Source organism: Camellia sinensis, chromosome 14 (genome assembly GCF_055761805.1).
Source record: "Camellia sinensis isolate YWXY chromosome 14, ASM5576180v1, whole genome shotgun sequence".
NCBI lineage: Eukaryota > Viridiplantae > Streptophyta > Magnoliopsida > Ericales > Theaceae > Camellia > Camellia sinensis.
In genome coordinates this window covers 135,421,124-135,445,186 of record NC_138974.1, presented here as the reverse complement: position 1 = coordinate 135,445,186, position 24,063 = coordinate 135,421,124, and positions in this window count along the sequence as shown.

Sequence of the window (24,063 nt, the reverse complement as noted above, 5' to 3'; positions counted from 1 at the left end):
GGTGTACTATAACATGTCGTAGAAAATGTAAAAACGACGCACAAAATCTGTCATTAAATAGTTTTTAACGGCATACAAAGCATGCCATTGAAAGTGAATGACTTTTCGTGATTGGTCATAATATGACGCCCGCTGTACGTCGTAAAAGGGTTTTTACGACGTACATTGCGCGCCGTAAAAACCTTTTTTTGTTGTAGTGATAATTTTTCTTTTAGTTCAGCTGGCACCTCAAACCAGTCTTTATAGCATATCGGAACCATTGTACGAGCCAACACCCAATGATAGCTTGAACATTTAATTGAATTGTTTCCAATTAATTGACCATTCTCGTTATAGTCAATGGCTTTTCGTACACTAGAACTCCTATTCTTTATGACATTTAGTAATGTTGTCGAACCTCTACCTTTTCTTTTATTTGATTTTGGTTCTGTTGCTGGTAACCATGCATTCTAAATAAAAAGAAATTTAAGAAAAAAGGTCAAATAGTTAGACAATTAAATATAAAGACATGAAGAAAATGAATATAAGTCAAACATTTTAACATGAAAATACAACACTTAGACATACATTCTTACAAAGACATTTTTTTTTATCATGGATTATCGAGCCAAGTTCCCTCATGATCTCCTCGCACGTAAGATAACAAAGAGTTATCAACCATATCTAATGATTCAACTTTTGGAAAAACTTTTGTAAAGCTATGATGCTCTATACAAAAATCATTGAACTCATCATTATTTTCATAAGAATATTGTTTTTGAGGAGGTTCTATTACAATTGACCATCTCGGATCAAGTTTATCTTGTACATAAAAAACTTGCTTAGCTTGGGAAAACAAAATGAAGGGATCGTCTTTATGGCCTATCCTCCCTAACTTAACTAATGTGAAACCCAACTCATCCACTCTAATTCCCTTTGTGTTGTCAACCCAATCACACTTAAATATCGAAATCTTGAACATATTGTAGTCAAGTTGCCATATCTTAGTAATAACTCCATAGTAACTCATATCCGTAAACACTAGGTTCTTATCCTTGTAACCTGCCACTTGCATTGTTGTTGCCACTAAACTAACTCCACTGTTTTGGCTGACTCGTGATTTTGGCTGACTCGTGAGTTATCCCGATCTTTTGTGTGATAACAACAACCATTGATCATATAGCTAGGGAATTTTATAACATCCAATCGAGGTCCTTATGCTATCCGCTTCTTTTGGCCACTTAATTCCTTTGAAACCTGTATATGGTTAAATAGTTAGCTAATTTTTTTCTTAATGATATTCGATATTAGAAAAAGATAAATGTTGAATTAACCCAATACATTTTCACGAAGCCAATACATAAATGTTTTATTATGGTCAATTTGTAGCCATTTTTGACTTTGTGATTGACGATGATATTTTAGCTTCAACCAAGCCATATGCTCCATATCAAATCATGAATAAAGAAATATATTATGAGATAAATCTCTAACTTGTGAGAATACAATTGTACAAAAATGTACATGAAATATTCTTACTCAATGTATAGTTGAATGTCACTTGTGCTTTCTAACACATAACGATGTGCTTGCTTCCATTCATTATGATCAACAGTACAACATAACCACTTGATAAAGGCCTTCTAATTTCTATATCATCATCGACTGTCATGTTCTTATTAGAAGGAATCCCGATTGCATCCACTCCAGATAAGTACTCTGCGCAAAACTCAACAGCTTCTTCTACAATATAATTTTCAACAATCCAACCTTCAGGACAATTATGATTACGAACATAACCCTTTAAGATCTTCATGAACCTCTCAAATTGATACATCCATCTAAAGTGAATTGGTCCACAAATTCGAACTTCTCTAACAAGATGCACTGTCAAATGCACCATGATATCAAAGATCAAAGGTGGCAAGTACTTTTCAAGCAAACATAATGTGACCACAAGATCTTTTTGAATCTTATCTAATTTTTCCATATTCACCACTTTGCTACAAATAGCATTGAAAAAGAAACATAACCTGATAATGGCATGTCTCAAATGTTTAGGTAACACAGATTGTATTGCTACAGGTAGTAACTATTGCATCAATACATGACAATCATGTTATTTTAGACCATAAAGTTTCAAATCTTGCATTGATACACGACTTCCCAAATTTGAAGAGTATCCTTCTGGAAACTTCAATTCCAATAATGTTGTACATACTCTTTTTTTTCTCCTCCTTAGACAATATGTAACATGCTAGAGGCAAGTATGTTCGCTTCTCCCTAATTTGTGGTGCCAATTCTTCACACAAACCCATTTCTAACAGATCTAGGCGAGAATTAATTCCATCCTTTGTTTTTCCTGGAATATTAAGTAACATACCAATGAGGCTCTCACACACATTCTTCTCAATATGTATAACATCCAAATTATGTCGAACGTGTAAGTACTTCCAATATTCAAGATTAAAGAATAATGATTTTTTCTTCCAACATTTTGTACCACCAATATCTAATACTTTTTTATTTTTCTTTCCCCATATGGTTACAAGCCCTTCAACCTTATTTAATATTTCCTCCCCAATGAATGGTATTGGAGCTAATCCAAACTCTTGCTTGCAATTAAAAGCCTTTTTTTGCCTCCGATATGGATGGTAGCGTGGAAGAAATTTTTTGTGGCCAGCATATGTGTTCTTCTTACCATATTTTAATCTGTGAGAACATGTTCCTTCACTATAAATTGGGCATGCATAATAAACCTTTACAGTACAGCCGCTCAAATTGCCTAATGCTGGAAAGTTGTTAATTGTCCACAACAATATAGTCTTCAGCTTAAAGTGTTCTTCTTTATAAGCGTCATAAGCTTCAACACCTACCTCCCACAATATTTTCAAATCATCAATTAGCGGTGCCAAGTAAACATCAATGTCATTACCAGGTTGTTGTGGACCTGATATTAACAATGATAACAACATAAATTTCCTCTTCATACATAACCACGGTGGAAGATTATTGGTAATCATTATAACTGGCCAACAACTATATTTACTACTAAGGGAACTGTGTGGATTTATTTCATCTGCAGAAATAGGTAATCAAAGGTTTCTTGGCTCTGCAGTGAAATCTGGCCTGTTGTGGTCTACTAACTTCCATGATGGAGAATCTGTAGGGTGACACATTGTGCCATCAAAATCTCTTTCATGAACATGCCATGTCAAATCCTTCATTATTTTTGCTGATTGGAATTCGAAACCTTAAGATAGGTGGAAAATACCATAAAACTTTTGTAGTCACATCCTTTCTTATTTTAGTGAAATTCTTCTTCAACTTCTATCTTGATGTACCACATGTAGGACATGAAGTTGCATATTTGTACTCCTTTTTATAGAGTATGCAATCATATGGACATGCATGTATTTTCTCATATCTCATTCCCAATGCAGCAAACGTCTTCCCAATCTCATACATGGATGATGGTATTTCATTGTTCATTAGCAACATATCACCCAACAACGTCAGTAAATTTGAAAACCCAGTGTGAGATAGGCTATTTGTAGTTTTAAAGTTATACAATTTAACTAATGCAGATAACTTGGTAAACTTTGTGCAACCCATATACAATGGTTTTTCCATATCTTCAAGTAATTTCTTAAACACTTCAGGATCAACTGTGCAATGATCGTATGCATCTTAAACCATTTCTATTGTTTTAGCTACATTGTCTATGGGAGACGTGTCAAATTGTTGTTGGGAAAAATCTTGTTCATTTAAACATGGTGATACCCCACTAGTGACTACTTCTCCATGCCATATCCATGTGGTATAACTATAGCGATCCCGGTCTTTTCCCATTTGGTTGTTGTATTTGGACTTAGGTTCCGTGGAGCTTGTTGTTGTATATATCGTGATATCATCCTTTGATTCCTTATTTTTAAGTTATAGGATGTGTTGGGCAGGTTTGCTACAGGTTTGGTGTGATTGGGAGCAAATGGTTACTGCCTAGTTTTTGGTGTCTTCGCTCAAGCGAGGACTTTGTCGCTCGAGCAAGCTCTGTGTTTTAGATCCTTCGCTCGAGCCAGGGTTCCTCGCTCGAGCGAGAGTTGAGTTTTGTATCTAGTGGCTTGAGCTTGAAGTCCTTCGCTCGAGCTTGAGTCTGCGTCTTCGTCTAATTCTGGACCTAAGAGCTGTGTTTCTTGGCTCGAGCGAGTGAGATGTATGTTTTAGGTTTCGTTGCTCGAGCGAGCATTCTGTCGCTCGAGCGTGTTTCTAGGTTGCAGACCTGAAGCTTCGCATTCTTGGCTCGAGCGAGAGTTCCTTGTGTCTGGTCGCTTGAGCAACCAATCCTTCGCTCGAGCGAGCCTGTGTTATATCAGTAGACAGCAGCGGGTAAACACTTCACTTTTTCATCCCTTTTGTTTTGCAAACCCTAGATCTGAGCTTCCTCTCTCTACATGCTCTCTCTCTAGGGATTCATCTAGTTTTAGTGTATTTCTACCCTAAGTCCTTTGTAAGAAAGATAGAGAGTGGCTTGGGCTTCGTTTTAATCTGAAAAATCTCAGATTTGGAGCACTTCGGGTTTTGGTCATCATCTCCATTTGAGCTCTTCATTTCAAGGTAGGGATACCCTACTCCATCCTATGAGTTTTGTCATAAATTTTGGGCATTTTGATATGTTGGGGTTGTTGGGTAATTTTTGGAAAAGTTAGGGTTTGTTTTGTAATTTGTTTAAAAGAGGGGTTTTCCATGTTTGAGTCATATTTGTGATATAGACTTGAAATAGAGGTTGTTTATGGATTATGGGAGAAAAATGAGCCATAGGGCTATTATTGAAAAAATGGAGAAAATGCCCTAATTGTAATGAATAATTAATTTGTATAATTAATTTGGGAAAATGTGAAATTGGAAAATTATGGGATTAAATGGTGTAGTTGGATTGATTTATCACTCACCTATGAAAACGTTGATATTATATCTATTGATGCATTTATTATCTGTTTAGAAATAACTGCTTTGGGCTATCGGTGGAGGATAGTCTTGATTGTTGTAGACACTGCATGTTGATTAGGGAAAACCGAAACTAATCACATTGAATATGTCATCGAATATGACAGTTGGAATAATACATCAAATATGTGTATTGAGTGACCCCTGTATATGATAATTGTTTATATACTTGAAATATGTGTAATGTGTGGGAGGAGATAGGGGATGTACTCCATGGTTTGAGGAAGATAAGGGATGGACTCTCAAACCTGTTTGGGAGGAGATAGGGGATGGACTCCATTAATACAGCAAATATGTGTATTAAATTGAAGTATTGATACAACAAATATGTGTATCTGTTGTGAAATATGGAAGTGTTAGTATATGAGTTATGGTCTCATTGAATTGTTTGGCCAGGTTCTGAGCCATGTATGTGAATTGATTCGGATAAGTAAAGGAAAATGAAATGTAACATGGGCACAAGTGACATGGAACTTTATTGTAATATAACTGGTTTATAAGTGTTAACCATCTATCAAATGCTATTGTTTTAGTCATTGCTTATATTTGGTTTAGTATATCTCTACTGGGCTGTGGCTCACCCTATATGGGACATCTTTTTCAGGTCTAGGTGATATGCCACCTCCAAGGACATAGCTTGGAAGGTTTTGAGAGTTGAAGACTCATTTTGTTGTTTTGTTATATTTTGTTGTATTACATGTAAATTCAGGCCAAGGGCTTAATATGATATGAGTTAGTACTCTCTTTTGTGTAACTAAGTGTTGGCTTGGAAAGTTGTAAGCCGTTGGGCATTTACTTTTGTTGTCAACATGTAACATATTTGTAAGGACTACTCTGATGAATGGAAAATTGTTTATTTCTCTTATATCAATGCATGTTAAGAATGTGGGGTTTTATGTATTATTTTGAGGGCGTTACAATAACTTTGGTCAATACCATTAAAAAAAATATGATTTCTAATCTCTCGAATAGGTTGGCTTCTCAAGTTTCCGCAGACTCTACAAGGACAACGTATGGATTGAAGATCACTTGCATGGATTATAACAGAATTAAGAAATTGTTCAACTCCATTCTCGTAGTCTTTTGATCTTCTATCCTTGAACATCCAAGATTTGTCCATTTTAAATGTATTTTTGAATACCTATATCAACAAAGAAATTAGAATATAAAACAATAAACTAGAGGCTACACAATTGATAACCTTAAAGGAATGTCATTGAGAAGGTACAATTTCTTTGATAAAACATTAAATACCTCAAACAAACTTACAAAATAATAATAATAATAATAATAATAATAATAATAATAATAATTCCACAAAGTCTAAACAATCTAGGCATTCATTATTCAATACTATCATTTATATTGAATGTTTCATATCCAAGACGAGAGGTGCAGGCTTTACACACTGCTATGAAAAGCCCCAGGGCTCCAAGTGGGCTGCCTAACTCACTTAGGTGGTTTGCCTCCCAAAAGAGGCAGCAACTGGCAGCAGCAGTAACATACAGTAGCAGTAAAAAACACTCTGTAACAGCAGCAAAACAGCTCTGCAACAGCAGCAACAACAACTAAGTGCAGCAGTAGTAGTAAAAGCATTAACAAATCAAAATAAATCCTTATCTGAAGCGCATTACTATCCATTTATGTTTGAATTTAGTGTAATTTATCCTCATCTGAAACTGAAATGTATTAGTAGATGGGGCATCCACACGGTATTTGGACTTTTTTTTAACTTTCTCTTTAATGGTGAATGTACTTTAAAGGGACTGTAATTTAAATGAATTTTTAGGAGTACTTATATAATTTTGTGGTGTATTTAGAGGCTTGTAGATGAATCATTTAAGTAACATATATAAGACATGGTCTAGGTTGCAACTGATATTGCTCTGTTTTGAGCTTGTGGCCTAGGCTGTAGCCGCTGTGGCTTGGGCTGCAGCCTGGTGTTTTGTTGAAGTTAAGTATGCAACCTGGTCTGTGGCTGCAGCTCTGGCTGTAGCTCTGGCTGCAGCTTAGCCTGCACTTGGCGCTCTTACTTAGACTTGTTTTGTAACAAATAAAGCTGGCTTATCCCAAGTTCATAGTGCTCTAAAGTGTGAGATTGAACCCTGATAAACTTGTTTGGCTCCCTAGGCAAGATGGTATATTCAACATTGGTTCTGCCTAGGAGTAGTAGAGGGTTAAAAGTCCTAAGGTGGGTTGGGCTAGTCTTCTTTGGGGCCCTTACTCAATCCCTAAGGCTAGTTTTGTGGTTTGGTTGGCTATTCTTGGTCGTCTTAATAGTAAGGACAGGGTGGCTACTTTTGGTATAACAAATGCAACAAATTGTCCACTATGTGGCATTATGGGGGAGGATTATAATCACCTATTCTCTAGGTGCTCATATTCCTCTATCGTTTGGAAAGCCCTGAAAACCAAATGTAAGGTGAACTGGCATGGGTTTGCTTGGACTGAAATTGTTATGACTGTGGATAATCAATGTAAAGGCATGACCTTGGCTACTATTATTAGGAAGCTGAGTTTCTGTTGTACTGCTTACCATATATAGCTAGAAAGAAACAAGAGAATTTTCAACAATGAAAAGAAACCAGAAGAGGTTGTGATCCAGAACATTATTAATATGATCAGATTTAGAGCTATGGCTCTATCATATGCGAAAAAATCCAATAATGATGAGTGATTTCTTAGCTCCTGGAGACTTTCTAAAACAATCCTCAAGCATTGAGGTTGTCTATTTTGTTTGTGGGTTGAGTGGTGGTGAGCATATATTGAGTGAGCCTGTTGTTGAAAGAGTGAGCTGTGAGATTTATATACTGTGGGTGGAGTGTTAAGAGCATATATGGATTGAAATTACATTAATTTTGTGTGTTATTTTGTAGGTGTAGCTGGATTTGAGGATTGTGAGGATTACTAAAATGTGGGTTGAGTGGTATGAGACCATATATCTGTCGGTTTATACTAATTTTATCTTTTGCCTATCTATGTGTATCTTCTATTGCAGGTACAAGAGGGAGCATTGTGAGTTTGAGTGTTATGTGGTTCGTAAAAGTGGGTTGAGTGTAGTGAGACCAAAATTGTGTGTAGATTCCCTAAGTACCTACTTTTCTTGATAAGTGTGAGGCACATTTGTGGGTTGAGTGACTTAATAATTCATTGTGTAGTGAGATTTGGTTATGCAGGTTTTGTATTATCTGGATATGATGCCTACTTATGTGGAGTGTCATACTCAGGTTTGCTAAAATCAATAGTGATAGAGGGGAGGTTGTAGACATGAAGACCAGGCTGCATGTTGCGCTAGTCAAGTGCCCTCTCCCTCATGGAATATTGTTGTATTTCTTTATGTAGAATAGAGTTGTTTACTGTTTTTGTGTTGGTACCTCAAATATGGAACTGGTTAGGCTAAACTCTAGTGGTCTGTCTACACATTCTGTTGGAGTGTGATGTGATCTGCTGTGTAAATCTATCTAGGTGTCGTGTCTGCCTGCTGTTACTATCTATAAATTCTAGTTTGAATTGTGTTTGCTTTAGTTTAGTTGCTATGAATAGCTGTCTAGGTGTTGTGTGTGAGTGTGTCTTTGTCTTGCTGCTGTTGATTCTGCTTTGCTGCTGCTAGCTCTATTTTGCTGCCGAGTGTTTTAATGGTTATGGAAATTGTGATGTCAAGTACACATAAAACACTATAGCGCAACTCATAAACTAATAATGGGGCTTTTAGTTATTATTTAACTCAATAGTCTATCCTGACTTGTAGAAACACTAATAAATTTGAAGTCTCCAATGTATTTTTTCCACCATGAGATCTATATATAACTAAAACTTGAAATATGCTTCATATCAAGCACTATAATACACTGCCTACATAAAGACATTGGCTAGAGAGAGAATGAAAACCTTAAAATTAGGAGAATTTCTTCTTATATTGATCACACTTTTTGTGACATATTTCTTCTTCAACTCTTTGATCTTGCTTCCGTGTTCTCAACTCAAAGTTCTGTGGCCGCTATCAGAATGTGGGCTGACGACCAACATGGATCCAATTTTCTTGTGTCTAAGCTATTATGGTTTAATGTTGCCCCTCCTAAAACCCAGTTTTTTGGCTGGATTGCTTGGTAATGGAGGGTGAAAACAGCTGACTATTTGCAAAAAAAAAAAAAAAATAGTGCTCTAGTAATGTTTGCCCTTTTTTGTAAAAGTGAAACTGAATCTAGTAACCATGTTCTGTTGCAGTGCTCTAAAGTGTGGAAGATATGGTCTGAGCTACTAAATTAGTGAGGTTCTTAGTGGGCAACTTGCTGCACAACAGCAGCAAAAATAACTCTGCAGCAGCAGCAGTAGAGCAGCAACAACAACTAAGTGCAGTATTAGCAACTAAGTGCAGCAACAGCAGCAGCAAAGGCACTAAATTGGTGGAGATGCATTCGAGGATGTTTACAAGAAAGCATGACTCGAGAGCGAGGTAGGACTGAAGAAGTGAGAGGAAGAGAGCGGTCAATGCATACAAGTTCTGGTTGTGATTGCCTAATTCTTATTATGGGAGCGAGTGGCGACTTGAGCCTGGAGAGGATTATGCTTCTGATTCTGTATAATCATCAGTGGAAGGAAGACTATCTATCTACTACCTCTCTCAGACTCAATTGTAAGCAGTAGACTTATGCACTAGGTACGACCCGTTTTCTAAAACCAAAAGTGTATTTCGACCTTGTGAAGCTTGAAATTCAAATGTAATTTATCATTTGATTAATGTAATATGTGAAATAGATTCCTAAGCAATCCAGTATTTAAGTTTAGGAAAAGGGATATTTGCCTCGTTGAAATTGAAAATTGGATTTAAAATATAAGCATGTCTGGCACTGTACTAACATTGCTAGGGTTGTCTAATCTGCAAGTAGATACATTATATTACAATCCCAAGATATGTAACATTACAACATATATAAACATTATATCCATATGTTGTCCATTGACTACGCCTTTGGGACTGAACTTAAGCCCTAACTCACAGATAAAATTGATGAAACAGAAAAGATTTGAGTGAATGGAAAGAAACAAACGATGAATACCAATTTCATTTGAGAAAGGAATGTTATAAAAACAACACCATCCATTAAGCTTGTTATCTAGATGGGAAGAGAAAATCTGATTATGAGAGAAATTGAGAAGAATAAGAATTTCAATAAGAGAAGAAAATATAATAAAAGAAAAATAAACTGGATAGGGGTGCTTTCTCTAAGAGATATTGTCTAATTTTGGCGCAAAAAAGAATATTAAACAACCATATCACTATGGAGATTAAGGATTTCTGCTAGTAAACAATGCTTCAAAATACCAAGCAAGTCAAAAGGAATGAAATGAACAAAGAAACCAACTTGGACTCTAGCTAATCTGCAAATTACTTCATAAAAGAAAAGTAGATCATTTTTTCAATATACACATGTTAAATTTTGTTATTCAAGATAGGAATTCGGTATATACCATGTCAGATTTCTTTAAACACTCTGCTGCAGAATGTGCTTGGTTAAATCCAATGTGCATTATATGTCAATAACACATCGCACATTTTATAATCCAAGTAACATTTGGAAACTTCAAGGCAATAATCAATGATTGGCCAATCAGTGTAGTAGTGCCAGAAGCCAATCATATTACATATGAAGTATTGCAACCAAATTAAAGGAAATAGAGTAGCAATATAAACAATATTTTCCCAGATATTGTTCTGTTTGTGTCAAATAAATATATTATACATACATACATACATACATACATACATACATATATATATATATATATGTGTGTGTGTGTGTGTATAGTCACTAGTGTAATGGAGTTACATATTCTATAAATCAACTAACATAGACCCACCTCCTGTAAAGCCCACTAACCATTAACAAAAACCTTACCAATTTCAACTTTTGATTTATAGACATGTATCATTACCACCCGAAGACCCTCATTCACAATGAAAACCTATATCTATAAAATTTCACTAATAATAATCATAATGATAAATATATACACACAAAAAGGACATAAAAAACAGAGAACTCACCAGAAATTTCAAGAGGTTTTTGATTTCATAAGACAAATTTGAGTGAGCAACTTTAATGGTGGTTCGGAGCTGTGATGAAGAAAACGAAATAGGGCTTCGTTTCAGAAACATAAGGCAAGGAGAAGGAGAAGAAACCTGTGTGTTTGTGAAATTCAATCTTGTTGCAAATGGAAAGAGTCGTCCTCTCTCATTCGTGGGTAGAATAAATGTGCGAATTTGGGAATAGTATATTTTATATAAAAATCAAATTCAAATGTTTTATACAATCACACTTATTTAAAAAGTGTTATTAAAATTAAATATTATTAAATATTATTCTAGTAGTGTATATATAATCACATTTTAATTAGAAGATGTGATTAAATATATATATATATATATATATATATATATATATATATAATCATACTTTAATTAGAAGTGTGATTAAAATATATATATATATATATTGTGGGTAGGGGTGTGCGCGGTGCGGTTCGGGCAGTTTTAGAGTAAAATTACAAACCGAATGGCGGGTTAGCGGATTGGCGGATTGACAAATTGCGGTTTTGATGGTTTTTGGCGGATTGGCGGATTGAAGAATATTCTAACTAATTATCATACATTTGCATAATATATTATACTAATTTGTATAATATTTTTTAGATATATAATACAAAGTAACTTTACATAATATGTTTCATATATATAACCACTAATTTGTAATAAATTTCATATCTTAAATATATTTCACACTCATTTTTACATTGATATTTCATTGGTAGTTAAACAATATATATATGTTAACTATAGCGGAGCGGTTCAGTTGACAGATTATAAAATTTAAAGTTTAAACCGCGGTTAATGGTTAGAGCGGTGTGGATTGATGTGGATTGGTGCAGTTTTAGCGGATTGGGCAGTATTTTGCACAGCCCTAATTGTGGGGATATATTTTTTGGATAGCAACGCATGGCCAATGTGGCACCGAAGTGTCAGCTGAGGTGCCACGTGTCCTGGACTTGACACCGAGGTAACCTCGGCTAGGCCGAGGTTATCTACGGAGATACTGGAATCCGAGATGAGCGGATAAGTTACAAGAGTCCTAGAATGAGGAAGGACTTCAGCCTGGATAAGGATAAAGCTCTTAGGAAGTTTATTTTTATCTATTTGAGAGTCCTAGATAGGCATTGAGCCAGAGTCCATTGAAGTTAGGCTTCTATAGAGATCAGGTCAGTGTTGGTTATAAAAGTAAGGCGCCCTCATGGGTCTAAGGTACGCTTTTTGTGTTCTGAATAATGAGTTACGTACTTTTGCTATCTTTGAGAGATAACTGACTTGATCGTCGGAGTACCCCCGGGTGGACGAACCACCGCCGGAATCTTATCTTTCTGTAACAGGTTATTCGGGCTTAATCTATTCTGCAGTGTTCTCCAGCTGAGTACCTGTTTGGCAGTGTGGTCGGAAATTGTCACACACAATTTGGCGCTGTTTGTGGGAAAGAAAGGAGAATAGATGGCCAACGACGGACAGAAAGAAAAGATTGGGGATGATATCCCTACTGGGAGTGGTAAGCACTTTGATCCCAACGTAGAGGAGGATAATTGCAATGAAGAAACTCGGGATCAGAATCCTGGAGAGAAAGACGTCGGCCAGGAGGGCGACGTACCAAAGAAGGCAGATCGAGGCAGGTATTATAACGAGAACGACCTCTAGGTATGAAAAGACAGATGCCTGCGGAGGGACGGAGAAATGAAGGGAATGGCGGACAAATTGGCGGACCTGCAAACGGTCGTCAATTTCATGATGCAGAACTGTCACGCCCCTAACGCGCCCCTAAAAGTTTTTGGGCATGACCTATTCAGAATTGAACACTCAACCTGATACATATATCCTATAGGGCCTGAACGGAAGCACTTGATGTTAGGAAATAACATAAAAACATATCCATTGAGCCATTTCTAATATGCCAGGATCACGACTAGCAAATAAACATATAGGGAACAAGCATAAGAGAATAAGGTACATACATACGTATATATATATACAAGTCCAGCCCAAAAATTGGGCATACAACAAAATATTAGATACAATTCAACCTTGGTCGGCAATTAGAGTATAAGATAACAAAACTTAACAAAACTGTACTAAGATGCAAAGGGCTTCTCCAAGTGCCTGGTTGTACTTAGGTTGACAAAAGATAGATGATATCGACGTTAGGACTGACCTCCAAGTTGGTTACCTACAGAATCAGACAAAATTTCAGAGTTAGATAAGCTTAGTGAATAACAATACTTAAGCAGTTTACTACGCAATTTAAAACATAATACATAACAGTGCGTTCATAAAAATGGAATTCATATCGTTAGTCTGATGCTGTATTATTTTCAGAACGGCCTATTGGCCCAAAAATAACAGAACAGCCTTTCGGCCCCGACAGCCTTTCGGCCCAGAAGTATACAGAACAGCCTTTCGGCCCAGAAATATACAAAATAGCCTTTCGGCCTAGAAATATACAGGTGTATATAATGCCATCATTGTTCACATTGCCACCAAATTTCAATCGATATACATGTTAACGTAAGAATTTACGGAAATCAGAACGTTAATATCATTAAACATTTACAGTAATAAGCGTACATTCATTGTACTGTTACTCACAGTGTTATTGCGGAGCGATGGTTCCTCCTGTGGTGTGTCCTACACACATATATAACATCCATTAGTTCCTTTTTCCTTTTAAACCATTTCCTGAGTCATTACATTTCAAATGAATTTACAACCATCAAAAAGGCATCAAACATAAATTCTAAAAATATCCGGGGGTTAAACACGTAAAATGGAGCGAATATTTTTTTTGAACTTGGGCCGCATGTGCGGCCACTCCCTCCACTCGAGCGGCCATGGACCGCACGTGTGGTGCCACTCCTCCGCTCGAGTGGCCAAAAACAGTATGCTTCTCCATTTTTTTTTCTTCTCCTCCGTACGTGCAGCCTGGCCCCTGTTTGGTAGTCCGAATTTCATACAAAACTCAACTTAAAGGACACATGGTAAGGTTCATAATAGATCAATTTAACATAAGAAGAAAGTTCAAAATCACATGAAAAATGAATCATAAACCAACTTAGGTTCCTAATCACTTTGAATTTATAATTGTAATCAATCACAATCCAACTCTTTTTTGGGTTCACTTACACACACACACACACACACACACACACACATATGTATATATCCATCTAATCATATAATCCAACCACATAGATGAGTATCTACATGAGATTAACAAGGAAGCAAGGTGTAACTTCTCCATAACTCAAATTAATTTCCAAAACAACCAAAACAACTACATGGTAAACATAATTCCCAATAAGACAATCATCTTTCACAAAACTTCAACATAACCTCTAGCCCTCCCAATTAAAAGGGTAAACTCACTCAAACCCAAGAAAGAACTTGATTTAAGATGGTGTTTACATACCTTGATTCAATTCTCCACCAAGCCTCTCAATTTCCCCAATTTTTCTCCCTATGTGAATCTCTCCTTTTCTTCTTCTCTAATTCTCCCCCAGGGATATTTTTCATTGAACTTCTAAGTCAAAAATGTCCAAAGGGCTTTGATATATATATATATATATATATAAAGGGTGAATAAGACAAAATTCAATCGTTTAATCATCCCAAATTGAAATTTTACAGAAAATCTCATTATAGCTTAAAAATCATGCAGATTTCAAATCTCAAATCAATTTCAGAAAATTAAGTCTCTAAGGCTTCCAATTCTGGATTCAAACAGTTTAAGTGCGACAGATAATTTTCTTCTTAAACAGATAGGAGTCCATATTCCAAGTCTCACTTAATTCAACGTAATTTCACATAGAATTTCACAATAAGCATTCAAAAACACAGAATAAAGAACTGAAAAGATACCAGAATCATATACGAGGGTCGGGGTATTACAAGAACGTCATACACACCGTTCCCGTTCCAAGATATGCCGATTCCAGCGGCCAAGAAAGATGCCCGAAAAATGGGGCAGAAAATAGTTCCTACAGTCCCACAGCACGACAGGACCAAGGGACATTCTCATTGGCCTTCACGGAAGGACGGGCATGGAGAATCAACGAGAAGAGAATCCCAGAAGACACGTCGAACCAAAGAAGCATGCACTAAAGAATACGGGATGTTCAAGAGAAGGAACTCTATTTCGACATGACCAATGGAGGAAGGTCCAAAAGGACTCATAATGACGCCGAAAGTAGTGCGCTGAAAAGGATGAAATCCGGAGATAGTCGAGCTCCTAGACGGACCAAGGAGGATCTAAGGGATTACCTCCAGAGGAAGCAACAGGATGCCAAGGTAACTTCCCTGGTTAAGCCGAGAACGTCGTTCTCGATAGAGCTGGAAAAATTTGAGGCCCCAAAAAGGTTCAGTATGTCGAGATTCCAGATATACGACGGTAAGTCGGACCCCAACTTTCACGTCGGCTTGTACCTGAACTCAATGGCACTATACACCGGGAACGAACCGTTGCTTTGCAAGGTGTTCCCCTCGTCCTTCAGGGAAATTGCATTGGACTGGTTTCACAAGTTGCCGAAAAGAACTATGAAAACCTGAGAAGGCCTGACCAAGATGTTCATGGCCAGGTTTGTGACAAATAAGCTATAACCATTAAGGGTGGACTTCCTGATGACTCTGAGAATCAGTGAGGATGAAAGCCTTAGGGCTTATGCCAAGAGATACTATGAGGTATTCAACCGGATACCAGGATGCAACCAAGAGGTGGCGGTCGTGTCTTTTAAGAACGGCCAGAAAGATGATTGTTTGCTTTGAAAATCATTGGCAAAGACACTACCAAAAAGTATGGAGGAACTGATGGCCAGAATTGAGAAGTATGCGAGGGCCGAGGAAGACATGTCGGGAATAAAGGCGTCGAAACAAGAGAAGAGAAACGGCTCGCCGAAGTGAGGCTGAGGTAATGGCGGATACAATAAGCCAGAAACAGGATTAAGGGCTGCACAGGCAGTCACAACCGTACTCCAAATCCCAGTTTACAAAGTCTTGGAAAAAATTCGAAATCAGCCCTATTATAAAACACCAGTAAGGGTTCCGGGCGAATTTATAGGAAGAAGTCTTGGTAAGCAATGTGTTTACCACAATGAAGATGGGCATCTGACTCGGGGGTGCAGAGGCCTGAAGGCACATCTGGAAGACCTGGTACGACAAGGTCATTTAAGGGACCTTGTAGACGAGGCCAGGACAAGGGAATAGCAAGTAAGATTGCCTCAAGCACCGGCAGCACCACCTCCTTCAGCACCACAACCGCAAGCAGGCGGACCTCAAGAGATCAATGTGATTCACTCGAAGGTCAATGAGAACAAAATACGTTGGGAGATTCAGAAGGTAAAACACTTGCAGCATGTGTACCAGATCCGGCAGAAAAGACCTAAGGCAGACAAGTGGCAGGGACCAGTGATGTCCTTTATTGAAGACAACCTAGAGATGATGCAGCATCCACACAACGATGCCTTGGTAATATCCCTCCAGATTGGAGAATGCCAAGTGAAGCGCATCTTAATTAACTAGGGCAGCTCTTGTGACATCATATATGTCAAGTGTTACAAGGAGCTTGGCCTTCACCAAGATGATCTGGAACAATCCAATGGTCCAATAGTCAGGTTCAATGGAACGCCGACGTGGCCCTTGGGGGCAGTAAGTTTGGAGGTGCAGGTTGGCACCAAGAAGATAAAAATTGAGTTCACAGTAATTGACACTCCCTCCCCTTACAATATTATCCTGGGAAGGCCATGGCTGCATACAATAGGGGTTGTTCCCTCAATGTTGCACCAGCTGTTACGGTTCCCAACAGAGCACGGAATTGAGGAGGTCAGAGAGGATTACGTGCAGGCAAAGAATTGCTCCATGGCAGCAATGAAATCCACCTGCAACATACGAGAAGCAGAAGCCGCAGAGATTGAAAAAGAGAACATGGAAGTCCTAGATGACGTCGGCAAAGAGCCAACCGAGAAGAGTGAGGAAACCCTGAAGAAAATCCTTGTCCAGTAAAAGGATGAAGAGCGCTTCTTCCTTCTCGGCTCGGGCTTGGCTGAGGAAGAGGAAAAAGAGCTAGAAGCATTCTTGAGAACAAACATTGAGGTGTTTGCCTGGACGTCGTACGAGATACCTGGCATTGACCCCGAGGTCACTTGCCATAGACTGAATGTGGATAGGTCGGCCAAACCTGCCATCTAGCGAGCAAGAAGGCCGACGTTGATGCATGTCGAGGCAGTAGAAGAGGAAGTGGATAAACTTCTGAAGGCCAAGGCCATTCGAGAGGTAAATTACCCGGCATGGTTATCAAACACGGTGGTTGTGAAGAAAAAGAATGGGAAGTGGAGGGTCTGTGTGGACTTCACTAGCCTGAACAAGGCTTGTCCCAAAGACAGTTTTCCACTACCCAAGATTGACCAATTGGTGGATGCCACTTCAGGGCATAGAAGGATGAGCTTCCTGGATGCATACAGGGGGTACCATCAGATAGCTATGTACCCCCCAAATAAGGAGAAGACTGCATTTATCACCCCAAAAATGCTATATTGCTACAGAGTGATGTCGTTTGGGTTGAAAAATGCAGAGGCAACTTACCAGAGATTGGTGACTAAGATGTTCAGGCATCTAATAGGCAAAACAGAGGAGGTATACATAGATGACATGGTCGTGAAGACCAAGGAACCTGAGGATCATCTAGAAGACTTCAAGGCAGTTTTTGACATCCTTAGAACATATCGGCTCTGACTCAATGCATCGAAGTGCGCATTTGGAGTTGGATCTGGTAAGTTCCTAGGATACTTGGTTACCAGAAGGGGCATTGAGGCTAGCCCCAATCAGATTAAGGCCATTTTGGAGTTGGAGAGCCCAACATCGGCCAAGCAAGTGCAGATGTTGACTGGAAGGGCTACAACCCTGAAAAGATTCATAAGCAGAAGCTCTGACAAATGTAAACCTTTCTTCAGCTTTGTGAAGAAAGCCACAGACTTCTTATGGACAAAAGAGTGCGAAGTCACCTTGGCCGACTTGAAGAAGTATTTGACCACAGCTCCAGTTTTCTCAAATCCTGTACCTGGAGAGAAGCTGTTCTTATACTTGGCAGTTTTAGAGCATGCAGTGAGTGTAGTAGTAATCAGAGAAGAAAATGGAGAGCAAAGGGCAATTTACTACGTGAGCAAAACCCTAGCTGATGCTAAGACCAAATACCTACCCTTGGAGAAGCTAACACTGACCTTAGTAATGGTTTCCAAGAAACTGAATCATTACTTTCAAGCCCACAAAATTGTGGTGTTAACTGAGCATCCCTTGAAGTCCCTGTTGCAGCAGGGAGATCTGATAAGCAGAATAGCTAGATGGGCAGTGGTGTTGGGCCAATATGACCTAGAATTCAGACCCATAACAACAATCAAAGGCCAAGTTTTGGCCAACTTCATGGCTGAGTTCACACCAGGCGCCATCATACAACAGGCTCCATTGAGCCGAGGTATACGATATCCAAGTAAACAAGGAGAAACCCAGCTAGAGAGAGCAGAACAAAGGAAGGAAGAGAAACTTAGGCCATGCAGTATTTACATCAGCGACTCTTTCCGGCTGTTTGTTTATGGGAGTTCAAACCGACAAGGAGTAGGGGCAAAAGTAGTGCTAGTATCTCCAGACGGGAAGATACTGGAACAATCCATTCGTTTTGGGTTTAAAGCCTCAAACAATGAAGCAGAATATGAAGCATTGATCGCAGGATTAAAGCTGGTAGTAGCAATAGAAGCTGATGAGGTAATAGTCTTCTGTGACTCCCAACTTATCATCAACCAGGCAACAGGCGAATACGTAACCTTAGATAAAAGGATGTCGGCCTATGTAAAGGAGATGGGCAGACTGGTAGCCTTATTCCAGAATTGCCGACTACAGCAAGTTAACCGAGATGACAACAGTCATGCTGATGCCCTGGCCAACCTGGCTAGTGCAATAAAATCTGGAAAGGCAAGGACAATAATGGTGGACTACTTGTCAGGTCCAAGCATAGAACCACTGAACACAGAGGATGAAGCAATGTGTATAGAAATGGGACCAAGCTGGATGGATGCAATAATAGTATTCCTTAAAGAGGAAAAACTGCCAGATGATCATAAAGAAACACACAAGACCAGATTGAAGTCGGTGAGATTCAACCTGACAGCAGAAGGACATCTCTGCAGAAGATCTTTTACTAGACCCCTTTTGAGGTGTGTACATCCTTCACAAATTGAAGACTTCTTGTATGAGATACACGAAGGAGTATTTGGAAACCACGTAAGGGGCAGGTCACTTGCTCATAGGGCCATTACTCAGGGGTACTGGTGGCCCTACATGCAGAAAGATGCTGAAGCTTATGTCAAGAAGTGTGAGAAATGCTAAAGGTTTACATCTTTGATACATCCACCACAGCAGACTTGAACCCAGTGTCCAGCCCTTGGCCATTTGCCCAATGGGGCATGGATCTTATTGGACAACTGCCTCAAGCAACTGGATTAAGGAAGTACCTGCTAGTGACAACAAATTATTTCACCAAGTGGGTGGAAGCTGAACCCCTCGCAAAAATTCGAGATGTTGATGTGAAGAGCTTTATTTGGAAGAACATCATCACCAGGCTTGCGATCCCAAGGGCAATAATAGCAAACAATAGTACACAGTTTGACAGTAAGCTAATCAAGAGTTTTTGTGCAAAGTACAAGATCAAGAATTATTACTCTACTCTAAGCTTCCCTCAAAGCAATGGTCAAGCAGAAGCATCCAATAAGGTCATCTTGGATGGGATCAAGAAGAGGCTGAAAGCAGTTAAGGGAAAGTGGGTGGATCAGTTACCTAGTGTACTCTGGACATATCATACTACGCCGAGAAGATCAACTGGGGAATCCCCATTTTCCATGGCTTTTGGCATAGAGGCAGTAATCCCATTAGAGGTCAGCATCCCAGGGAGTGGAGAATAGGACTAAAGATGCATTCTTAGCCCGAGATCTGGACCTACTAGAAGAAAGAAAGGAGAAGGCAGCAATTCAGCTGAGGTCATACCAGCAGTAGCTTACTAAGGCTTATAATAAGAAGGTTAACCCACGAGAGTTCCAAGTTGGGGACCTCGTCCTAAGAAAGGTCGTCGGCAATAAGAAGGATTCCAGAGAAAGAAAGCTTGGCCCAAATTTGGAGGGACCTTATAGAATCATCTCGGTCTTGGGCAATGGTACATATCGGCTTGCAGACAGTGAAGGCAAAGAGTTGCCAAGACCCTGGAATACTTGGAATCAGAAGTTTTTCTATCATTAGATTTTTTGTTTTTTAAGTTTCTTATTATTAGCCGAAGTAATAATACAGTCTTAGCTTGATTTTTTAACTTGTGTAGTATGACTGACTAGTCACTTGGCAATGTTTCAGATTGAAACATGACGAATAACTTAGACTTATTATATGGCAGAGTTGAATTATACTTGCATATAATAGAGTTGAACTAAGTTGGCGATGTTTCTGATTGAAACATGACGAATAACTTAGACTTATTATATGACAGAGTTTCTACTTGCATATAATAGAGTTAAACTAAGTTGGCGATGTTTCTGATTAAAACATGACGAATAACTTAGACTTATTATATGGCAGAGTTGAATTATACTTGCATATAATAGAGTTGAACTAAGTTGAGTTAACCCGGACTTGTCATATCAGCAGTGTCAAACACAGATTGAAACTAAGGGCATTTTAATAAGATTAACAGAAGAACCAAGGTTGGTAAACCTCGACCAGTCTTTGTTTGAATATTACCTCGGTGACGAGGTCAAAGCCATATGCTTAATGAGAACCCAAGTGGAACTTAAGTTCACATTAGGGGGCAGAGGGCTGGAGAATGATGCTTAGGAGTTAGAATTTACAAGTTGAAGTTAAGCCAAGGTTATGTTGGAAAGAAGTACCTTCGTACTTGCCGAGATTACCGTGTTATTAAGTCTTGGTAACTGAAAGTGAAGTGGCATGTGTTTAGATAAACACTTGTGAACACTTTCTTTCAAAATGTTTTCAAGTGTTGAACCAATGCCAAGATAAACAAGTCAGTGGATATATCCGAGGTACTCTACCCCAAAGAGATTGCAGAGTTAAGGTGTACTTTGAAAACATACAAAATATTCTAAGTATGGAAACATACAAGATAGACAAGCATTCAAACATTTAGTAAAAGCAAAAGGAAGCTGTACTCGCATTAAAAAAAGAAAAAGGGCACTTCGGCCTGACAAAGAGATTACTTGTTCGGGTTACAAAGGTGGCACGTCGGCCAAATTAAAGCTGACACGGTTTCAAAAGTAAGGAAAAAAAAGTACAAGGTATAAGAAATAAAGAAATGCATCAAAATGGACTACTCAGTGCCAACAGTTGGTTGTGTCCCAGCCTCAGAAGACAATTGTGAGCCCTTCTCAGCAGCCTTCTCAGCCGCGAGCTTGGCATCGATCTCTTGAAGAGTCTGGTCGATGCTCTTCTCGACGATAGGCGCGTTAGATGTTGTCTTCTCAGGGATAGCATTTTTCGAGACCTCATCCTCATCATCATGAGTCAAATCTAAGACTTGCTCATTCAGAGCTGAGGACTTGGCCCTAGCAGCTTATTTATTCTTCTCGGCCTCAGCCTGATCCTTGGACTCAGCTTCGTCTTCGAATTGGCTTGGAGAGGGAGGGAATGTCAGGACGAGGTTGCTAGCATTCTTGAGAGGAGAATCCTCGGGGACAGCCAACTCTTTTAAAGAAACCATCTAACCAAGGGTGAAACCCTTGTGGCATGTCTATTTCACTTGCTTCTTATAGTCTTCTTTGACGTCGGCTGCCCCCTCGGCATACTCCTTCTCATCCGCCGCTTTGATCTCGGCTTCTTTTGTGGCCAAGGTAGCAATGAGCTCGGCTTGGGCCTCGGCGGTCTTCGCTTCGGCCTCTTTCTTTTCAACCTCAAGGACCTTAGCGACGACTTCAGCAGCTCCTGCCTTCTCCTTGGCCTCTTCTTGGGCTTGTTTGGCTGCCTTAGCCTGATCCATCAGTTTCTTCATCTTGGCCTTGGCCTTATTGATAGTTTTTAGCAAACTTGCAGCCTCTTTGGTCTTGTTGACCAACTCTTTCTTAATGTCAAAAACTTACATCGCGAAGGAGTGGGAGTGCTGGATCGCCTACAAGAAATGGATAAAACAAAAGTTAGTAAAAATTCTCTAAGTATAGAAAAACAGAGGATAAAAAGTACCCAGTGTTGGGGGCTTACTTGTACAGAATGCTGTAACATCAGAGCAAAATTTTCATATTCGTTGACCTCGGCGTTGCATTCGAGGTCTTTTGGGAGAAACAAGGCAGTAGAGATGACAACACCGACTTCGATGTTAGTCGCGCTGTCACCGGCTCTAATTGGCTTGTCCTCAATTGTAATTGGAGGGGCCCATGGGGGCATCCAATTTTAGGGACCCCAAGATTATGGCAGCCTCCGACCTCGGCCTTTTTGACCTGGTGGAGTTGGAGGGTTTGGCCTCAGCAGGCCTCTTCTCGGCGGCGGAGAAGGTCTTCTCGCCCTCGGCCAGCTTTGAAATCGGCAAGGTGCCCTCAGTGTCAATCTGAGTTATCGTTGCCTTGGGTTGGGCTTTCTTCAGCCTTTTGGCTTTGGTTTCAGCTAAGATTGCGAAGATGGAGATTGGACGGTAGTGACATTCGAGATGTCGACCAGAAGATCATCAGCAACTGCCTTCTTGCGACCTATTTCGTCGAAGGAGATGGCAACGGTAACTCTAGTACCAAGGCGGATTGCTGGTAAAGCTATTGGTGGGTTGGCTGGATTGTAAGAGGACGGCGCTTTGGCGTCTTCGGCTACAAGTCCTGCCTACTGGTGCAAAAAGTGGCGCTCGACGTCGGCGTTGGCATTGAGAGGGTGGAATCAATTGAGGAGCTGAAGTAGATAGCTGGTCTGCTAGAGCCGAGGTTGATCCTTGATCTGGGCAAGGTGAAGAAGTCGTAACGGGAGTTGTAGCTGAAGGAGGGGACTTGCACTTTTTGGGGACGTCGGGAAAAGTCGATCTGTATATTGGGATAAAATTCAGAAACAGAGGAGCCTTGCGCTGATTAACAGGCAAGTCCAACAGCCTCTTGAAATTTTTACTGGGATAGAAGTTTTTTCGAAAGTCTTTTGGAGGCTAAGGAAGAGCTGCAAAGACAGAACGAACAGACGTTAGCACATAAAAAAATATCAAAGAAAGAAAGACTTGAAAGCAAGAAAATGTGCCACTTGGCTCTTACCATCTCCCTCTCTGAAAACTGTTCGGCTTAGGGGATAGAGGTGAAGGTCATCATCTGGTTAAAACTCCCAGTTGCCCGAGATAATGAAGTAATCGTCTCCAGCACCCTTGTTTGAGTCTGGAAGGTCGGCAACGAGTTTGTATTCCGTCGACCTTGGCTTAAGGTAGTAGATGTAACCTTTTTCTAACTTAAGGCCACACATGGTGTAGCAGTATTGGATGTCGGCGAGGGTAACCCTAGCATTCTCTCTTTTGGCTAAAGTAATTATACCATTGATAACTCGGTAAGAATTAATGGCTAGTTGCATTGGGTTCAGTTTATAATATTGAAGGACTTCTCGGAAGAGAATATCGAGTGGGAGCCTAAGTCCACACTCAAGGAAGGCTACCACTGGGAAAGGCATGGAGTCGTTTGTGGGCATTATGCAGTCCTCCTCCCCAGCCAACCTATGATAAACGTCGGCAGGGATGGCAAACTCTTGCCTAAAGTATTCTAACTTAGTTGGAGTGTTTACCCTCCACCTGATCATACCCATGATGTCGACTAGAGGGATGAGGTGTCGGATTTCAGAAGGAAGTATTTTTTTTCTAAGGTTTAAAGAACCTCGGCAAAACCTAAACGTATGCTGGGGTAAGGGTTTTTGAGGATCTAAATGGAATTTGTTTCAATTTTTCCTAAAGTTTAGGGTTCTAAAGCAAATCCCAATCCTAGAGTTACTAAAACATGAGGGTTAAAGGC